We start from the raw sequence: 15043 nt of genomic DNA, 5'->3' as shown, positions 1-15043 counted from the left end.
CAAATTCAGTCCGTGCCTGCGTGTCTCTCTGCCGCACGCTGCACTTGCCGCATCGTGAACGCGGTTTACGCGCATTCCTCCGCGTATTTATAGTACAAGTATAACAGTGGTATAGACGGTGGGCGTACGAATATCTATTTACTGTAATATCTACCTGGTAAAATATCAGCCTGCCTAGTTGAGAAACAACGGTCGGTATCATCTTCCCGCGGATTGTTTTACAATAAATTTTGGATACTCGCCGCAACGCTTGGGTTACCGGAACTTCACCTTATACCGCAACCATCCGCGATGCGTGTTAGATTTAATCGATCAATCGACCTTTCTCGAAACCGACCTCGCATAATCGGTTACAAAATGGAAGACGGTGCCGAAAGAAAAAAAAAAGAAAACAAAAAATATGTACATATATATATCTATATACAGACCTGAATAAAAAAGGAACGAAAAGAAAAATGGATGAAAATTGGGTGTAACTCTTTATCGCGTGTGCAGAGTAGGAAGGTGGCCTGCGCGAGCAGTGCGCTAATGACAACGTCGGAGGCCAAGAGCGAGGCTAGAATATATTGGTCGGAGGAAGTCCCGAGGAGGAAGTTGAGCCGAGGTGGGGAGGCGGCCGGTCTCATTGGTCGAAATGATCCGGCTCCGAAGCACGCCCACGACGCGAGTGCCTATAAAGATATAATATCCACGTTACGACGTACCTACAACGCACCGATGCGCGTTCACGTGTGCAGGCAGCACGCGTGTGTGAGAATCGCAGGTGTGTTTCAGCCTGCACAAACACACCTCCCTCTCTCTCTCTCTCTCTCTCTCTCTCTGCATATGCACGCGCGCACACGCACACGCGCACGCAACAACCCATTCCTCGCGGGTTACACTCTCGCCGTCTCTGCCCGTGCAGTTTTCTTCCCTCCGATCGTACGCGAGGTTCTCCAACTATACGTGACGAATACCTACATACGCAGGCACGTACACGCGACGCAATGCGTTTGCATTTGCAGCGTATCGTGTACGTGTGGGTGAAGGAGGGAAGTCGGTGTGATTCTTGTAGCTACGCGGTCGAAGCGATATTCGCACACGCGAGCCACGCGCGCGTTTTACCGACCGGTATAATAAGGCGCGTGCACACAACCGATGACCGCCAATAGCCAGGTATTAGGCACGACCCATTACGATACACACGCATATATATATATATATGTATATGTATACACGATGTAGACCGATTGCACACGCTGTACAAGTCACCGATGCGTAATCCCCACTTTTTCTTTTTCTTTTTTCTTTCCGGGCGCCGGGATGATAAAATATTAACGATAACAATTTATTTGCGGTGTAACGCTGGTATATTACAATATATCGTACATAGGATTCGCGATGTATAACCGACCGTGCCGTTCATACATTTGCCTCTTTTGTTGCCTCCTTTCGCGCTCCTGCAGCAGCATTCGCTCTGTTCGATATATCTTTAATATATTCTTTGTCCCCCTCTTTTCTCTCGGGGATTTTCCCCCCCCCCTCATTGCTCGTTATCTTCTTGTACTCATCCCATTATATATGCGTCTATCGCAAAGCTGACTCCGATAAGCACGCGTGTAATCAGCCATTTTTGTATTATACTTGTACGTTGGGTGATGTTGGTGTATACTTGGATAAAACGGATTTAAAAAAATCAGAAACATTTCCGAAACGCACAAATTGAAAAATCTGAAAAAATTCACAGAGAATACCTTCGGGTAGTACTAGGTGTATACCGTACAAGCAATTATGGAACAGATCCGAGAGGATAGGAAAAATGTAGCCGAGCTGGCCGAGACCGCCCCATGTATGTACTTTCGCATGCGACTTGTATATTAATACGTAGGTATTATAATACCGTGGATGCCGTGCCGCGCATGGCTTTCAGGAAGAATACAGGGTAGGCAACATTGCAAGCTTGTGCAAGTTGCTTTGCTCACCGAGTCCCGCATCAGCCGCAATTCCGACATATTCATCCTTTTTTCATTGTCATTTACTTTGTTCACGGTCGACTCGGTCTCATGTTATACAAAGGTTAAGCGCGTTCTTCACGTCTTATCGCAACCTTCAACCTCCAGTGATAAAATCAAGGATAAAATTGTATCCTTGCGAGGATCGAAAGTTTGTTATTCGTTTTCAATATACCGCGCAGGCAGCGTTTTAAATGTAATTTGCGCCCGATTGAAATGTATACGTTGCAGTGTAACGAACGATACGAATAATACCGACGGTATATAACGCTGCTCCATGCGTCACGAGTTATTTCGATCTTATAAATCAATCCTTATTTGATGTGTATATATATACATGCATACATGTATACGTGATATTTCTACACGCTCGCATATATCAGGCGTATAATACCCCTATTCGCTAATTCATACAGCACAATGTCACGCGTCTGTATCAATACCGTGTAGGACGCACACATGCGTAGGTACGCACACATGTGTGCTCACGGATACACGGATAATCATAATTATCGCATGTATATCAACCGCATCGGTATAATAATGCACGTAGAACAGGACAGTTTCACACAGGTGTATAATCATCACGTACGTTACACGTTGCGCATACGTGTACGATGTACGGATCGCCGAGGCGAGCGAGTATCGCGCCGGTTTAAAAAAGGTATTAAATCGCGACGCGCGAAAACCTCGCGGATGTCGCGGAACTTGTCGCATGCAGGATTTGAGTATGTTCGTATGCGCGTGTACGCGGCACAGGCAGCTATGCCGATACGTACAATGCGTGCCGATATTTCGGCCTGACACCGTCTAGCACTTTTGACGTCAAAAATACAAGCGACAACGCTCCGGCTCGCCTTTCACCTTTCAATTTTCATCACTTAGGAGAACTATTCGTCGAAAACTCTATCTCGCACGATATTGTGTATTATATCACGTAATGTATTCAATTATATCGGAATACATCGTGTGCCTGTGAGAGAGAGAGAGAGAGAGAGAGAGAGAGAGAGAAAAGGGTGTGTAGGAGAAAAATGTCAAGTCAGACACGTACGAATGAATTGAGATCGTTTTAATTCATCGATTCCGGAACTGCTCGTCGAAATTTTTCAATACCAATTTAGGTCTGTGACGGATGTTTGTACGGTGGGCATTACGAGGAAATTGAATTTAATTACGCGAGAGAAAAAGGATGTATGTATGTTGAAAATTTCGCTAATGTTGAAACAATTCGTCGTCGTAGTTCCGTAATATTCCGACGGCTGCGTCACGAGCTGGGTAAAGGATAATCGAACGATCGCCGATTGGCAATTAATGTCATTTTATGGGTACAACCTATTCCTCTATATGCGTACGCATACACGAGAGAATTACCAACTGCACAAAGTACTTGCCTACATTTTGCGTTATTCATAACCGTATAATACGGAGGAGAATTTTATTATAAGTTCAGTTGGTGGTTCGTGTACAGGGATTGTTTTCGCAGCGACGTAAGTAAAATTGTTAAAACAAAGACGGGGAAACATTCGATTAATTGAAATTAACAAATGATAATAACAAAGGAAAAACAATTATTGTTAAATTTTTCCTTTTGGCTACAGATCTCTGCGTTTTCTGTCTGTAATTATATACCTAACTGGGATTACGCAAAGGTTTACATAATCCACTTGTTCTTCCTAATAAATAACGCGGCACTGTGAAATTAATCACGTACAATTATAAAGCGATATTAATTATCGTATATTGTATAACTACACGTAAACAAAAGGTTCCGCGTTTTTCCGTATAGACAGGTGTGCGACCTATTTACGTACCCCGTTATAATTATACCCGAATTAGCCGTCGATTCAGCAACGAAATGAAAATATTTCATTTAAAGAAAAAAAAAAAATAAACAAAATGATCCTTCGTTATTGCTTAAACAACGAAAAATTCATTGAAATCTGCGCCATATTGCAAACCTGGATGAATCTTCCGCCGTGATACTCGATGTTGAAAATTAGTTCGATCCTATGCCGCGTGCGAAATGAACATCGATCGGTTATAAAAATAATTATAAAATTAGTAGCAGCCTCTGACGTTGGAAAGAGACGAAGAGAAAAGTAAATCGAGACGCATTGTATAAAAGATAATCTGCCCTGATTAATGAAACTAGTTATACAGATACACAGTAATCGATAGCTATTAAATCTACACGCGTTTGTATTAAACATCGTATCGGTATACGATGTTGCGTACATGTAACGTACTAATCAGAGACCGCTTTCCCGCACGCGGAAGAAGATGGCACGGCCTTTGTAAGCATGGATGAAAAACGGGCACAAGTATTATACCTGACGATAAGGCAAGAATGGAAGGAAGTGAGCAGGCGACGTTTCTTCCAGGCATCGAGTAAATCGGTACAGCAGCCTACTCCTGTAGGATCCCTGACTCTCTTCGACTCCTTCGTCCTTCGTCCTTCGTCCTTGATCCGTCGAGAAATAAAGGTACGTGAAACGTGAGCGCATGTTTGTTTTTCCATAGAGCCGCAGGCGACTGGGAAGAGAAATATCCCTTCTACTTCCTCGTCTTCTTCTTATTCCTCACCTTCTTATTCTTTCTCGTTACTTCCGGTTTGCGCAGGGCGCGTTTAGTGACCACACATGTACATATATGTGTATATACATACGTACAGTCCGTAGGGTGGGCGCACATGCATATCGTGTGCATTTATGACGAAGTCGGATCGCGCCGAGCTGATACGCACACCCTATCTGCATAATATCTTGTAATCTCGCTGTACGCTCGGTTAGCTTTGTATATCCTTATATACACGCGGTGCATTTTATCGCTGAGCACTTGTAATTGCTACTCCTATGTATATACGTACGGCTGTAGGAACCGCATCGTCGTACATCACACGTGTAGAATCTTGGAAGTTCCCTCGAGTTTTTCTTATACTCGATGTATAAACATATATATATATACATATATATATATGTACAAGTGTTGAATCTCGTGGCAATTTTGCAGATTAATTTGCAACTGCAACGATTACGTTTAGGTATTTAAATTTGTACGAAGAATAAGATGTACGATACGCGACACCGTACTATTTCAATTAATTTATACATTTATTATCGCGTAATTACACCGTATACGTCGTGTTGATTCTTTCTCTTGCATTTCTTTTCTTTGGAATTCATCTTCATTTCTTGCGATGCCTATATAATACTCGGATAAGTAGCAGTTGGTTAAACAAGTCGAGACATTCCGTACCGAAGTCAAATATTTAAATCTGCAAGAAGGCTTGTACGTGTCTGTTTTACATTTATTATACATTTATTATACATATATATATATATATATATATATATATATATATATGTATATGCGTACACGTAACGCGTATACCGGCAAGTATAATAATGTTTTCGTAATATAGGATGTAGAAAAATGATCGCGTAAGATGTATTTCACGTTTGTATAAGTTATATATTTAAAAGTATTCATATCGAGAATCAACCATCGACCGCAGCAGCAACGCCTCGTCCCAGCATCTATCACGTTTTTCTTTCGGCACTTTTATTCTCCCCTTATTTTCACGTTCGATTTTAAGAACGCGTTATATTGACATCCTACCGTGGTACGCATCGTCATCATCACCGTCGTCATCATCATCATCGTCATGATGCGGCCGTGCAGTACAATGCAAAACCGCAACTCGTTCCCGCAACTTACGCATGTAGGTCAAATAAAGGTTCGCCCTCCTTTTATATCATCTTATAATACATCGTCGCGCGTATCGCGTCTTCCGCAAGACTGTAATTAGGCGCCAGGCTATTAAATTTCTGGGAAAATATGATTCCTCCTTCCTTTGCGTGAACTTTGAGAAATCAGTCGTTCCAGAGTTTATAGCTTAGCAAGTCACGTGGCAGCCGCTTGATTGTTCAGCTATCTGTTCGAATAACTCGGGAACGAATCGTTCCTCGATGTTCTCTTTACTTTTATACTTTTGTTTCGACCGATTGCGAGCAACGTCGGGAATCCGTCTTGCGGATATTTCCGTATTTTCAGATATCCTAGTTTCTGGTTATCTTCGACATTTTTCAACGACGTACCCAAGTATCGTGATACCGACGTTCCCCAGCGACCGGATGAGTCCCACGTTTTAAACTTCAGACGTAACGTACGCGATGAAAGTGTCTTTACGAGAGTAATTTCTTCTTCCCCCTTTCTTTTCATCCTCCCTTTGTTCGTTATTTTTATTTATTTTTTTTTTTTTTTACTCATTTATTTCTTCATCACGCGTCGCTGAGACTCCGGGTAATTTCAGGGTCTTGGCGCTTCCGATGTAACAACGAAACAATTGCCCTCCTCCTTTCAACGGTATACCTGGTACGCCTATGTACACTTGTACGGTGGATTTGAAAAAAAGAAGATGACGCCAAGAAAATTCACTCTTCCAAAATCGATGATCTTCCTTGAGACCTTGACGGGATAATCCGCCCGACGCGACCGCAATTAGCTGCTTGAAAAACGAATCGCCAGTGACGGCACGCCGAAAAACATGCGGACGAGTGTGTAACGCGGGTCGTTGGACGCGTCGTATGGGCATATAAAAAGAAGCTCCTTGGTGAAAGAAGACTCGGGTGGCCAAAGGGGTTGGGGATTTGGGCGGTATAGGAGGCAGAGGCTCGTTACCAGTGTTTTATAATTTCTATAAGAGAACACACAGTCATAATGGCAGGGTAGGTGGGCATATTATTGATATCTTTAAGATCGTTGCGCTGCAGCCTACGCAAAGCCAACCACCTGTGCGCATACCTAATTCCATATAATAAAGTCTCATGCATATGAATTTAGTCAGGCCTAGCCGAGCTAGCCTGCCACCACTTATCATAGAATCTATATCGGACTACATACAACCCTTTGGATACGCATAATAAATGCTCCCGCCGTCTGCATGCGTGCCGGGATACTCGCCACGCTACGTCCTTACGTATCTACGTACCTACGCCACCTATATTCCGGTACCTATCGCCTCTCTTTCTCTCTCTCTCTCTCTCTCTCGCTGGCGCCGATGCGGGGTTGGCTAATATCCGTGGCGACTTCTTATTGCCTTAATAATGCCCGGACAACACCGGACAGATGCGGTCAACCGCTCTTCTACACGCTTTCTTCTCCGGTTGTCCGCCCATGTCACTTCCTCCCTCTTTCTCTCTCTCTCTCTATCTCACAGTGTTGAAAATTTCTCGCTCTTCTCTTCCACCTTTCTCTCTTGGGTTCTACGCGCACCAGCTCGACGTAACGATAACAAGGGAAATGGGAATGAAATTTGGGAAGGGGGATTGAACTTGTAACCTGCGTGTAAGTTGTGGATGTGCTGAGAATTTTGATATTTGCTTTCGTAGGTACGTATAGATTTATGTCGGTCCTAGGAGAAATCAAGGCTTTTGTAAGATCTTAGTCTGCAGGATTTATTTTCAGAAAATTCATCGAGTTGGTCGCGTAGATTATTATTATTAATGGAATTGGGTATTTGGCAAAAAAATTGAAAATTTCTTTTGCTTGTACAAGATCTCAGGGTCTAGGAGACCGATTTTGAAATGCTTTTTTTCAACCGATACGCCGTATATGTAGAAAAACTGGACATTAAGAAATACGTAGATAAAAAATTGACGAATTTTCTTGTCAATGTAACCTTGAACATGTTAAAAATTCTTCAAATTCTAGAACAGATCAAACGGCTCGAAATCAAGACATTACCGTCAATTTTGAATCCCCTAAAATTTTTTCAACCTCCCGAATCCCTGCCCATTTGAGATTCTCGATCACTTCCGAGTACACCTATCTGTTAAATTGTATATATTATATATATATAGTATATAACAAAAAAACGTCAGCTCGGCCGTTCGATCGATTGAATTTGAAGCCTGGAAGGAAAACTTGACGGACAACATTTGACATAGGTAGAGGTACGAACGATGCTGCACCGAATTGCCGCTAATGGAAATTACAGCGCATTACGTATGTTCACACACGCACGCAGACATTCGAGAACGAAGAAGCGCGTCTCTCTCTCCCTCGGTGCGCGGGTAAAAGGCAGGAACACCTGTGCCAACTGGGGCGCGTCCGAGCAGACGGACGGAGAAAACGGAGGTACGAACGGGTGGACAAAACAGGTGGGCCATCGCCGGCGATGCCGGGATTCCTGCGTCGGTCCCGGATCGGTTTGACTTAATTCACGACGCGAGCTCCTCCCGTCCCTAACTGCTCCCTAACCCGTCGTCCGCACACGCGCGCAAACGCGAACGCGAACCTGCAACCCCGTCTACGTGTTACACCCGAGTTTCTTTCACCTGTGTCGCTCTTTCATCGACGTGATCACGGTAGGGCTTGCAACGGTTGTACGTTAGTTAAATCCGAAGAGGCGGTTTCTTTACCCGCAAAATGTCTACCGTTTAGCGGTCTAACCGCGTAACGTGTAACGCACGTACGCTTATTGCAGGTACCTACGTACGTAACGAGATTCTTGTACGTCGCGATCACAATGGGGATGGGATGTACTCGCTGGTCCAACGAAGGCATTCGCGTGCGTGTTCGTCACGTCAAATGGCACTTTGCTGCGGTACACGCACGATGCTTTACCGCTAGACGTAGTAAATAGCAAGGTACGGCTTACGATTGCGATTGTTCGTTCGCCTGCGCGGTATGCGACACGCAAACTTTAACTTTCGATCACCCGCGAAGCCTCACCTTCAAATCCGTATTTGCACGATCGGCTTCCTTTATTTACGCTTATCGTGATTTATTATCGGAAGAGGAAATAAAAGATGGCTCGCGAGTGGAAAAGGGTGGGGGGAATTAATTATCGATAAGGTTACGAGTTCTCGGATGTAGGTATAGTGTAACGCGAATAAACGCGATACCTACGTGCAAAAATTCATACGTTGCGTAACTCGTACGAGTGTTTCTCAGCCCGTTGGCCGGTGCCGCGTGACGTCAGCTTTAGGCGCGAACTTTGAAACCTTGCGCTCACGTTACGCATGTTTTTTTCTCCTAATGCTGCCTCTCGAGTATAATATCCCTTTTTTCCACACAAATTAAGGACCTAGATACGTCGCACGCCACGTGGCACGGTTGACAGTTGATTTTAAGTATCTCGATAATACAGTGTTATTGATAAATATAAACGACGGATCGGAGAAAATACAACGGACGGGGGTTGTAGGGTTGAGGAGGTTCATCGACGCGTCACAAAGGCGAAAGAGAGCCGAGATGAGATAGTCTCTGCGTACGCTACGCACAGGGTGGTGAACGTGCTACGTCATTGCCGTATCTTCCTCCCCTTGTTAGCACTGAATTATTCACTCGTTACGTCCGTTTGGTGCGAGGAAGGCTGTCTACCAAACCTTATACAGGGCGGAGCGACGGAGCCGCGCTGACTATCCGACACCCTTCGGCGACGTGTCGCTGCGTACACGTCGACCTGCCCGTACTGGGTCCGAACCTCCAACCACAGGTACGACGTACGTACGTGTGTGTAAATTTATTTGCCGCTGCGGCTGATCGCACAATACCGACGAATCGCCTGTATTGTATGCACGATCCTTCCCCCAGCGTCTGCGTTCTCCTTTTCTATTTCTTTTTTTTTTTTTGTCTCTCCTTTTGGGAAACGTGATTTTCAAAATTTTCCGGGTGCGAAGATCGTTAGATCCGGATGATCGGCGCGATTGTTTTCTTTCATTTATCACAAGTAGCCGATACCTGCGTGTAAAGACTGAACGCGCTAATAACTACTACCATTTATTATAGGCAGGTATATATATCAGACATGCCGAAGGATACCTAAGAGTTATTTACATTGAGAAAAAAAATCTTGGTATCCCACCTCGCGTCGTACGAGGAACAAATTTTTTTTACCGCATTCGTCATATTTACAATTAGTTAAAATAGGTGCAGACAGACGCTTTTGCGTAAGGCTTGTACACCGTACTTGCAGCCATAGTTAAAACCGTTGTAGGTGTTAGAAGCTGACGATTCTGCATTTTTTCGAACGGCGAACCTTCCTACCGATCCGTGTTTCGTAGGTACTCATTTGCCACCACCGTGACCGCGTATCTCGTTCACATTCGGAAAGCGACGCTCAATGGATCGGTTAACGCGTCGATCCGATGCCCGGCGGAACGCGCGCGGACGAATAATCGTTACAGTTATACGCGTCTTAAAAATTTCACTAGAATCGCACACCTACGTTCTGCGAAACTCCGATCAATCCTTGCGATGAATATATTTTCCAATTATCGAACATCGTTATAAACGTAAAGTAATCAACCGTTAGGCGTACAGGTATTCCATTGTAAAACGTATACCTGTAACGTTACATATTATACCTGCGTTGCTCCGACGGCCGCAGATCGTGTTTTCCTTACCGCATTTCGTTCCAGTATGCCGATGACCGAGGCTGATGCTCCTGCAGGTTGGTTCACCCTCGCCGAAATTCCACTCACGAGGAAACAATGCGCGAGAGATGAGACAAGGCGGTCCGTCGTATAACCTACCGCACCTACCCACACCTTGTATATCTATATCGGTACCGTAGACTTCGCGACGACGAGAAGAAGACCGTTCGTTGGCCCCTCTCCTCGATCGTTAACACCGTGAGTTGATTATTATTATTTTTTTTTCTTTTTTTTTTTAAATGTTTTTTTATTTTTTTCTTTCTCTCTCTCCTTCTATCCGCACTCTTTACGTAATTCTTTCAAGGTGCATGAATAACCGCTCGAATGCACGGAACGTGCCCGTTGTTACACCTCGGCGAGATCGCTGTGTGCAGATATAACATACCTCGTACCGCATATGTGTATCCACCTTACGTCTAGAGCTCTGCGTGCGGACGGCGCCGCTGTCTAATGTAATTGAATAATGGAAGTCAGTCAGATTTCCTCCATTGATCGATCCGCACCTTCGCAATGCTTAAAATGCGCCTTTACTGTACGTTGTAGGTGTATCCGTATACCGGCGGAGAGAACACGGTTTCCAAGTCCGATGATAATTTTTCAGGCGAAGAGCGGGAGGCGGTGTTTTTTTTTTGTTTTCTTCAACGGGATGCAAATCGGTAAGGCGTTTCACTTTTCGGTGTCCGTTGATCGTTTTGATCGTTGGATGGAAACGAATGAGCCATAGTATTTTCAATACTTGACGGATTTCGAGAATTATCATCCGGAATCGCGGGGAAGCGATCGATGAAATTTATCTCAATCTTATGCCTCGTCTCGGGGTAACCGAGCGTCGACAATTCACACGTGGCGTATGCGTCGGTGTGTGTGACGTCCGTCTCTCAGGTGTGTAGGAGGTACTTTATCAAGTTATCCACCTATACCTGCTCGAATCAAAGATCGTAGGCTGCCCGCTACTTCCGCTCCTTCCCATTTCTGCCGCGTCTCGTTCTCGTGTTTCTGCCACGCTCCAGTCGGACGGATCGGTTGTACATCTTTCCGTTCGTTAACCCTGTATGTATCGTACGTGCGTGTGTATGGGTATGGTACACATATATATGCACATACATTTACGTACGCGTACTCTTGAATTGCAAGAAATCTTGCCTCGAGATCAGACAATTTCCATCGTTTAACGTACGTACAGTGCGATTGATTATATAGACGAATTTCCGACGGTTTGTTTGTTTTTTTTTTTTTTCTTTCCTTTTCTCTCTCCTCTCGTATTATATTCTACTTGGATAATTATTTTTCTAGTCGCAAGTTCAGAAAAAACCAGACCAACGTAACGCGGACCGTGTTAGACTTGAACGAGAAACTAACTGGAGTTTGTTCATTCGAAAACGGTGAAGGGAGAGAGGACAAATAAAAAAGTAAAAAAATTAGAAAAAAAATGGAAAAAAAAATTTAAAAAACTAAATAATGATAAAAAGAAGAAGTAAGAATTGATGCACGACCTACCGCATTTTTTCCCCGATCGTACTCTGAATTTTTTTAGATGATTAGCATTTGAAAATAGGATAAAAAGGCGTCGAACCTGCACCCGGGCGTACGTGCCGGTTGTGGTACGTATACGTGTATGGGCGTGGGTTGCGTGTAGTTGAACAGAGGAAAAAGTTGCTATATTCTTAAGATAAACAGGCCGGCAGTCGGGTGCAGTGGTGTAAATTGAAGAAACGTTAAATTCTTGTTGGACATTCTTGGCTCGTTCATCCCATGGTCCTCGGGATCACTACCTTGAAGAATTCGTTCAATAGAATACTTCATGGTTAGCTTGACGCCTTAGAAAGACCGTCTTTCAAGCGGCGGGCCTTTTCGACGTTTCACATGCGCGCCGTATGCACGGATACATATGCGTGTAGACCCATGACAATTCCTTGTTGTCGAGTCCTTCGCTTATTATATTCTCCCGGTCTCTCTACCGCACACCCTAAATTCATTCGGATCTAGGCAGTTCCTTGGCCACTTCACGGTAGCCACTCGACTCACTCGAGAACCAACCACTTCCACTTCGGATCTGATTTTTTTCATCTTCCCCCCGCCCCCCTCCACCTACATGTTTCCTTCCGTTTTTTCACAAACGGTTCTTTCGGGACGCACGAGAGAAGTCAAATTTTCGTTGAATGCCATTTTTTTTTTTTTTTTTTTTTTTATACTTGAATCGAATCACGGACTTTATGACCGTGATTTTTTGTTAACGGATAAAGAGAATTATTGGCAGGGAAATACATTGTTGTACATGAATTCGTTGCGACTGGGACGCGGGATGTTTACCTGTTTGACCGATGCCTTTGGGTACAACGTGAGAACGGAGGAGGCGGTTTGTGCGTATGACGGGAAGTCAGATAGTCGAGGAATGTGAAAATCGTGTCATGCGAGAATCGAAGATCAATTTACTCTGCTATTAAAGATTTCCACATACGAGAAACAGGATTGAAGAGTTTCTGTGCAGCAATTGCGGGCATAACGGGTACAAGATTTTCACATCACTAAGCCAGTGGCCACGTATCTGAATCTTATTTGGCCATTATTTCCTTTCGTGAAATACCTCCGTTCGCAAACATTAGATCTCGTTATACTTCAAACAATTTAAGGTACACGTTGTTGTTGTTGCCAGATTGTCGCGTAACTCGTCGTTTTCTTATCCGAAAGCTTTAACTCCGGCGTGAATAAATGAGTTTCAGCGTTAGAAACAGGGTGAAAACTACCACGCGAGATGTACGGAAGCGTGGCGCAAATCAGCGAACGCCCCACGCGCGCGGATCAAAAGTCTGCCTCCTCTTCGGGCAATCCTTGCCGATTACCTAAGAATTATGCCTTCCCTTTTCAAACGTGCAATTACGATTTTCACGCTTAGCAATTACCCAACGCACGCCCATCTGTTTCGCGTTTCGGCGCAAGGTACGAAACGCACAACGCACACAGGCCTGCCTGTCTTTCATATCGACGATTCGGACTCGTTGTCGATATTTTGACCGTACCTCACGCTCGAACGTGGGTGCATGAAAAAGAGGTCGATTCCGCGTGTATAAAAATATCGCCGCGCAGGGCACACACGATTGTTCGAAAACCTCGCGCTCGCCCGGTTTCCGGTTTCGTATTTAGTGCGCAGACATTTCCTACATACCCATCCAATTACCCACTCGACCTGTTATTTAGAAATTATACCCTCCGACTCCGGGATGCCGTGTGCACCCCGCATAAGTAGACGTGTGTAATACCTGTTAACTTTTGAAGAAAGCAAACTCTTGAGCAATCGCACGGATGGTTTATATGTATATATATACATATAGTTTACATAGGTAGGTAAAGTTGCGTCGTAGGTTATTATATCCAGTCATTATCTCAGCGCGAATTTCATTCGAAATTGGAATCCCTATCTTTTTCCGGATCGTTCATTTGTTCGTCCGTTCGTTCGTAATTCTTTCCTTCCTCGGTGAATTACATACAACGCCGGGGACCGAGCGCGATGAAAGGAAAAACGAAACCGCTTCCTCCGCACATCCTGCAGCGACCCAGAATGTAACGTACAGGTATGTGAAATTTTTCAAAGCTCACGAATCGAAGTGCGAACGTAAGTCATTGTCGGCGTGTTTCGCCGTTTCGTCGTTTGCCGGTGCGAGCGAGAATTGCGAAAAGCACATATCGCACTTTCTCACGTCCTTCGGGACCGCACGCATAGCGCAATGTGTACGTTGTTGGGCACGCACCGCAGTTGGTCAAGGCATCCGCGGCTCGGACAAAGGAGCCGAAGAGTCGACGAAGTCGAAGAAAGAAGAAGATCCGAGAGGAGCGAGGACTCTCCCTTGTTATTAAACGCCCGTAGCTCATGGGTAACGAGTGTGACGTATCGAGGAATGCGATTACATCGAAATCGGCGTTTACCGGCGTCCGTGGTTCACCTTCGGTACGACTGTTAACGGATCAGCGCGGCCTTGCCTCGTTGTTTGCTGAAACGAAAAACCGCAAAAGGCCGAAACGGAGAAGCTCCTTCGCCCTCGGCTTCGACACGCCAACGCGGCTCGTACCTACAACGTCGAACGAAGAAAAAACCCGGCATCCCCGCGAGCTTTTGTGTCCTATCGGGTGTTCAAGGGGATTCCGACTTCTGCGCAGGTAGCCGGGAACAGTTGGCGGAGATCCTCGCGTCCGAGGCGGACTCGATAATGTGTATCATCTTGTGCCTACGGGCGATTCGACCTGCCTCTCGGGTGAGCATTGCTAAATTCCTGAATTTCCATCGCTCCCTGTGATCTAGGTCTAGATGTACGATACCTGGAGTTCGGACCTGCGATACGACGCGCGTGTAACGGAGGAATCGACTAATAATATGTATGTGGGGTATCGTATACTTTGGGTCGTTGGCATCTAGGCGTACACGAGGTGCGCGTAGGTATGGGTATAAAAACGCGGCTCGACGAGGGAACACGGAATAAGGAAAGCAAAAATTCGATTTAAACAATGAGAGGAAGTGAAGCTCGAATGATCGCGGTTTCCTTTCTTCATCTTTACGCATACTCGATATGCTCCTTCGCTCTTTCTACCTTGTAGGTAAACGTACACGGATGCAACTCC

The sequence above is a fragment of the Neodiprion fabricii genome, chromosome 6 (genome assembly GCF_021155785.1).
Source record: "Neodiprion fabricii isolate iyNeoFabr1 chromosome 6, iyNeoFabr1.1, whole genome shotgun sequence".
Taxonomy (NCBI): Eukaryota; Metazoa; Arthropoda; class Insecta; order Hymenoptera; family Diprionidae; genus Neodiprion; species Neodiprion fabricii.
The sequence above is the reverse complement of the archived record's forward strand: the minus strand, read 5'-3'. Positions refer to the sequence as shown.